The sequence below is a fragment of the Microtus ochrogaster genome, chromosome 24 (genome assembly GCF_000317375.1).
Source record: "Microtus ochrogaster isolate Prairie Vole_2 chromosome 24, MicOch1.0, whole genome shotgun sequence".
NCBI lineage: Eukaryota > Metazoa > Chordata > Mammalia > Rodentia > Cricetidae > Microtus > Microtus ochrogaster.
Genome location: NC_022024.1, coordinates 3409488 through 3417168, shown reverse-complemented (window position 1 = coordinate 3417168; position 7681 = coordinate 3409488).

Sequence of the window (7681 nt, the reverse complement as noted above, 5' to 3'; positions counted from 1 at the left end):
AACAGTAACCTCTGCCTACTGAAAACAAGAAGTTTCCCTCTATAGGAAACAGAAAGCAGCAGTGAACGTAACACAAAATGGGCATAAACAGAAAAGGCAATGTGATAAGCATACTGTATGTGTTTAACATAACATTGGCAATCGCTTTCCCCATCAGAGTCTATTATCTCCCCAGCTTCAAGGAGTTGCCCTGGCTTACAGTACCGGCCATGAGCCCCCTCTCCTAGACTGTGTCTTGCATTCAATAGGAAAACAGTTAGTTGTACTGTTAACAGCTGTGCCACTATTGCACCAGTAGGTGCATCTTGTCTGGTATGTTGGCAGTTGTGGTTGAATGCGATATCCCCATGCTTCTGTTTCCTGCATTTGAATACTCTGTTCCCAACTGGAAAGTAGACCACCAGCATCAGGTTTTGAGCCGTCAAAGGACTCATGCTATTTCAAGTTAGTTCTCTCTGTTTCCTTACCTCCAGTTTGTTAGGGGAGCTCCCAGCTGCTGCGCCCACCACTTACTGTCTGCTACCTCTGCTCAGCCATCATGGACTCGAACCTTCTGGAACTGTAAATCCAAAGTAAACCCTTTGTTCTATAAATTGCCTGGGTCACAGTGTCACAGCCACGGTAAGGGGACTAATAGAGAAGTGTAGCATGTAGCATGTAGCAGGGCCATCAGTGGCAATTCTTCCCCATCAGCAGGAGGGACGAGCTTCCATCTCACCCTGGTCGGGTATCTTTAAATCCTGCCGCTGAAGCATGTGGTATCTTCAGCAACAGGGACATACCACCACTTCCGATGTGTGGGAATAACTTTTGTTATGTGACAGACCGCAAGGTCTTCCCTGGACAACACCTTAGGAAGGTGACCTGCCCCTGGTATTAAGGTTTTTCATGCAGCAATTAAATAATGAAACTTTGTTTTTTAAACGGAGGGTTGACACAGTCTCTGAAGGCCCACTGCCATTCAGACAAGTGTCAGTTGGTCTTGGAGTTCGGGAGCTGAAAAGATTTAAGGAAAAAATAGCTATTATCATTTGTTTGCCAAAAGAGCAATGTTGGGAAAAGTGGCATGGGCCTCCTCTGGTCTACAGTCATTCTTCACGAGCCATCCTGTTTCCTCGTCTTGGGGTACTCCAGCGGGACTGTCACTCATCTCCCCACCCCTAATGCACTTGGTGGGGCCAGCTTGCACTGCTTGGCTTGGCTAGGTACCCTAGGCTGAATGGTCACGCTTTTGCTTGCCACCTCAGTTGACTCTTGGGTTCTGTAGACTAAAAGTTGGTGTCTCGGCCATCGTTTCTCCATCAGCCACATCCGGCTGCTGAAAGGGCCGAGGGCTGGGTGAACGGTCTCCACACACCCCAGTGCATTCTTCTACAGGGAGAAGTGTACACTGTGCTCTTGGGGAATAACTACCCATCCTTAGGACAAGTTTAATCTTTTTTTTACCTCTGCTGCTCTTACACCTCTGGTGAACTGTTGCTCAGACCCTAAAGCTGTCCGGAACCTCACTAACACAGTACTGTCTTCCTATCACCCCCGCCACCTGCCAGGAACCAGCTTGTCACAGATCTTTCCCACGTGTGACTTTGAGATGGCCCATCATCTGTAACCTCTCTCTCAGCATTTGCACGGCTTGATTTCCTACTTCTTTAAGGTCTTTAACATTCCTCCCCAAACATTTTGAGCAACCTTCCCTGCCTTGTTTTTCTTACTTAACATACTAACCATTTTGGAAATGTATCTTGTTTCTGGTATATTTTTGTACATTAGCAAGCATTCAGCAAACATCTAAATGAATGAATGCAGGAGTAAATTTCCTTTGTTGGGGGTATTTTTTTTTTTGATTGCACCATATGGTTTGATGACAAGCAGTTTTCACAAAATAGCTTAAATATTCAAATATGAGTTTAGGCTTCTGATTACTTTGAAGAAGTTGAAACATTTCAAAAATATCAGTAATTTTGAATATATTGTAAAGTGTAAAAGTTTAAATATGTGCAGGAAAATTGCTAAACATGAACAGATTTCCTTAAAAGGTGGTTTCTAATTACAAATGTTATATCGCCCGCACTACAACAGGACGGTACGCGAGCCAGGAACTAAGCTGCGATCTTAAAAACACACGCACACAGATAGACAGATGGGGACACAGGGACACGGGTCATCTTTGATATAAGAATGCCCACTTTATTGTGCTCAGGGCAGCTTATATAGGGCTCTGGCCATGCCCCAGCTGTCGGGATCTTTCAGCTGCAGACCCACCAGCCTGCCATCCAGGTCTCCTGCCCAGAGCAGAGGAAAACAAGTTGTTTGCAGAAAATTCAGGGTCTGGTGGTCTGCAGTCCCCAAGAAAATTTAAGACCATGGGCTACGAAAAAAAAAAGCTATAAGTCACTTAAGACAGGAAATCCAATCAGGTAAATGTGTTTTATAGGTAGTGTGTTTTATAAAGACTGCAGGTAGGTAAGGAGGGATAAAAGTTAATATTATTAATGTTGTATTGACATTTTGTGATGTTTTGGGTAAAAATGGCCCCCATAGACTCATAGGGAGTGACATTATTAGGAAGCATTAGGACTTGTGGCCTTGCTGGAATAGGTGTGGCTTTGTTGATGGAAGTGTGTCACCGAGGGTTGGCTTTGAGGTTTCAGATGCTCAAGTCAGGCCCAATGGGTCACTCTCTCTTTTTGCTGCCTGCCCTTGGCTCCTTCTACAGCACCATGTCTACCTGCACAGCTTCCAGCTATGATGATAATGGACTAAACCTCTGAACCTGTAAGCAAGCTAAGAATTGCCGTGGTCATGGTGCTTCTTCACAACAATAGGACAGTGACTAAGATACACTTGTTGTAGTCTTAACCTGTGCTTACAGGGAACTGATTGCTAAGCATCATGTGTGATACAAAACCTTGTGCTCCATTTCATAGATAAAACTGTCAAGACTTGAAGATGGTGGTGTTTGTCCTCTGTCCTATGTGGCAGGAGTGGTAGAAGCCGTATTTGAATCTCAATCAGATGATGCCTAAGTTCAGGCCACTGACTCTGAGAGCAGCGTATGTGACAGGGACAAAGGCTCAGACTGACGCCACTTTGACAGACAGCAGACACCAGGGTTGGTTTGCACTTAAGGAGAAATAGTGAGGAAAAAGCATATACTCTTAAACATTCAATATTCCACAAGAGCGAGGTGGTTCCAGCGCGAGAAGTGCGCAGGCCCAGCTGGGGGGGCGGGTAGCATGGAGTCTCCCATTGGTACTTGTGGGCAGCACTCAGAAAGCCGACCCACAGGCTCTCGGTCTGGACTGGGAGCTAGCTGCTCTCAAATGTCACCTTCCCTTGTAGAATCTGCCAGCAACAAGCAGCTTTGCTGACTGATGGAGAATTACTTATTTCTTCATAATATTGGAACGCTTGCTAAATATTTATTACTTACTGTTGCACATCCAAAAAGGCAGAGCTGGGAGAATCAGACAGTATTTCAATCACTTTAAATCTCTCAGAAATTAAAACGCACACACACACACACACACACACACACACACACACACACACACAAAACAAAACAAAACAAAAAAATGACAGGGCTTCAACTGTATAAAATTTAAAATGTCCTGCAAGACACAGGCAAGCCATTTAATCTAGAAAAGAAGGAAAATGCTCATGCCCGTCCAGTTGTCTCTCTCCAGTTAGGAATCCCCTGGATTCTGTGGCAGTTTGTTCCTCTCCAGAGCATATGGTGGCCAGGGACCAGAAGCCATGGCCTTGGCATTCATTTTGAAGATTTGAAACAGCAATGTAAAGGTGTACCATAGTGTTCAGTACTGGACTCTGTGTCCACCGTATTGAGCACAGTTTGCAGGCCTGTTCCCACTGCTGTGCAATATTATTTTAAGGGCAAAGATGTCTCACGGTTGTTTATGCTGCAAAACATTCAAAGGTGTGGTACTCTGGTTTATGCTGCATTTGTTTAATTATGTAAAGATGTGTTGCTTTTGTTCACCTCGTCTTCCTAAGGCATCTGATTGGCCTACTGAATGGGCAATAGGTAGGCAGAAAGAGGATAGGCAGGACTAGCAGGCAGAGAAAATAAAGAAGAGGAAAAATCCAGGCTCTGGGAGGATAAGAGTAGGAAAAGGAGAGAGGAGAGAATAGGGGAGACATCAGGGGCCAGAGCCAGGCAGCCGTCAGCCAGCCAGACACAGAGATAAGAAAAGGGAATAAACCCAAGGCAAAAGGTAGATAAAGAGAAACAGGTTAATTTAAGTTGAAAGAGCTAACCAGAAAACGTACCTAAGCTAGGAAGAGCATTCAAAACTAAGTCTCTGTGTCATGATTTGGGAGTTGGTTGGGGGCAGTACAAACCCTGTTCTCACCAGGAGTGAGAGTCAGTGTGTTATCTGCCCTGAGACAGAGCCGCAGAATCCAAGAAGCTTGGGAAATCGGCCCTGGGGTGGTACAGGTGGTACCACCAAAGGATTGTCTTCCTCTCCTGCCAATCACTAACTGGTTTAAAACATTTGGTAAAGGGTTGTTGCATTTAAGTGCTGATTTGGGTTTCTTGCTGTGGCTGGGGCCTTCTGGACAGTAGCAAGTCCTACTGTGTCCATTTTTTACTTGCAGGATGAGTTGGGCATGTGGGGAGGGGGTGGGCATCTCAAAGCTTCGCCACGGGGCTGGGAGATTGTATTAGGGAGGTTGAGAATGGCAGATTAGTGAGGACATAGCTTGGGCGCTTGTCAGGCTCACACTCCATTTGAAAATGAAAAGGGATTGTCTCTAGCACAACGCCATAAAAAGATCACACTGCAACTCTGGCTCTGGCGGTTCTTGTGTTTTACTTGTTTGTTTGCGTGGGTGGTTGGTTGTTTTGTTTACTTGTTTGTTTGGTTTTGACTTTTTCATCATTTTTGTTGTCTTTCTTTTTAAAATTTTTTGTTTGTTTGGCAAAGGGTTCTTTCTGTCTTCCCCATGCTGTCCTTGAACTTGTAGCCCTGCCTCTGCTTCAGTCTCCAAAATGCTAGGGTTACAAGCTGCTCAGCCACCTAGCATTTGTTTCTTCAGCACAGCTCCTGACACGTGGTGAGGGTTGGGAAGGTAGGTGAAGAGACAAGGAGCCGCAATTGTACAAATTATTCTTGAGTTCTGAACACGTGAGGCGTTAGAGCTGAGCATGCGATAGCCAGCCACGGCTGGGTCTACTGCCCAAGAGTTGATTGTGAGTGTCTATCTTCTCTACACTCTGACCTCAGACACATAGGTTAGTAGAGCAGTTATGGCACGTGAGTGGTGAGCTAATGCGACTGGCCTGATCCTGTCTCCTCCCTCCTCCCCCACCCCCGCACGCCCAGTGTGATGTAAATGTCAGCCACTGGGGCAGGGGAGAGATGGCATGGGAGACAGGGGAAGTCATTACTCTTTTCTTAAAATCAAACAATGCTTAAAATATTAGGCAAGAGTATTGTTACTTACCACTTTGGGGTATATACCCAAAGGATGCTCAATCGTGCCACAAGGACATGTGCTCAACTATGTTCATAGCAGCTTTGTTTGTCATAGCCAGAACCTGGAAACAACCTAAAGGCCCCTCGACCTAAGAATGGATAAGGAAAATGTGGTACATTTACACAATGGAGTATTACACAGCAGAAAAAAAAAAACACGACATCTTGAATTTTGCAGGAAAATGGATGGAGCTAGAAAACATTATTTTGAGTGAGGTAACCCAGACACAGAAAGACAATTATCACATGTACTCACTCATAGGTGGTTTTTAAATATAAAGCAGAGAAAACCAGCCTACAAATGAAATTTCAGAAAACTTAGACAACAATGAGGACACTAAGAGAGATTTACATAGATCTAATCTACATGGGAAGTAGAAAAAGACAAGATCTCCTGAGTAAATTGGGAGCATAGGGACCTTGGGGGAGGGTTGAAGGAAGAGGGGAGAGGCAGGGGGTGGAGCAGAGAAAAATGTAGAGCTCAATAAAAATCAATAAAAAAAGACTACTGTTACTAAGTTTAGGGTGAAAGGGCCTGTGGTGGTTTGAAAGAAAAACAGCTCCCAAAGGGAGTGGCACTATTAGGAGGTGTGGCCTTGTTGGAGTAGGTGTGGTCTTGTTGGAGGAAGTACGTCACCTTGGAGGTGGGCTTTGATAGCTTATCTATGTTCAAGCCACGCCCATCTTGCACCGCTCTTCTTCCCTGAGCCTTCAAAAGTATGGACCACATCCGTGAGGCCTAGAGCGCCAGTTAAGTCCGTGGTCGAATTTCTATGTGAGTCTTTACCTCCGGACCTGAGACAGCCTGAGTGTCTGCTGCATACTTAAAAACACAAGAACCCAAGGGAAACACTCTTTGAAGCTACCGCTTTTATTATTCTTCTTTTTAATGTCAAGAAAACAGACCATAATTACATGGTAAACGGTGTATAGACTCGGTCCATCGGGGCTTGAATTCCAACACTACTTCACCCGCTTCTGGAGTAAGTTCTATGTCCGTGTCTCAGTCTATATAACTGCGAAACGGACAGAAATACCAAGTGGACAGGATCGGCAGAATTCAAAGGAGGCATCAGATGTGAGATGTCTAGCTCAGTATCTGCTGTTTACTATACACCCATTAACTTGAGACTTCTTTTTCCTCCTTAACATACTTAGTTCGGGCGGGCATTTAAAGTAACGTTTGGCAGGTGAAGCCCGCAAAGTGATCGTTAACTCCTCACCCCAGCGGACACAAGCCGCTCTGTAATGGCGTCGCTGTCTCACGGCTTTCCATCTGACCATCATTCGCAGAAATAGTCTGCGCCTAGACACAATCGCCACCGTCCGAGAGAGAGAGAGAGAGAGAGAGAGAGAGAGAGAATATTCAAGTTTCCCACTCTGTTCCAGCTGTCCATGTTCCGGGTACATAGCTGAATAGTAATATCAAATAAATAAGTAATAGTAATAGCAAAGGGCCCTTCGAAGGCTGTGTTTGCTCTATTACAGCATAGTCACTCTGAGTTTCCTTAGCCATTTGTCCTTAGATCCGCTGTCATTGCTAGTACATGAACTGAAATCTGCCCATTTGTAGGGTGTAAGTCATGGGACATAATATTTTTCAATGCCAGATGTTTTAGGGGCGGCCAGTTGCAAATGCACTGGGTTTTGGCTTATGGGCCTTCATACTTTGCCAGAATTGAATTTGTTTGGAAATGGGGTTTACTAACTTTCAAATAAAGCATTTTCAAGCACAGTGTGATGTACAAATTATCTCCCTTTAGTTCATGTTAAAATAATCCACTCTCTAAATCTGTTTGACATTTACCCCTTAAGTGTTTTGCCTCAATTAATCACACTTCTTCAAGCATCTTAATATATTGAGAAGTAATTGTACAACATCCCACATTTCCAGACCCTGTCAAAAATTTGTTTGGCGGAAATATATATTATAGTAATTAAGACATAATTACATTGTCTTGAAAGGCCAAGGGTCATTTGGATCTGATTAACTGTAGAGTTAGCGCCAAAGAAAAGTCAGGTAGTCACGTGCTTGGCCTGTAATTAAACATCTGGGACACTTTGGTCATCAGAGGTAGCTCCTTTTGAATACATTTCCGCGTTACACTTTGGACAGTCTGCAATAAATATAAAGCGTGTGTGTGTGTGTGTGTGTGTGTGTGTGTGTGTGTGTGTGTGTG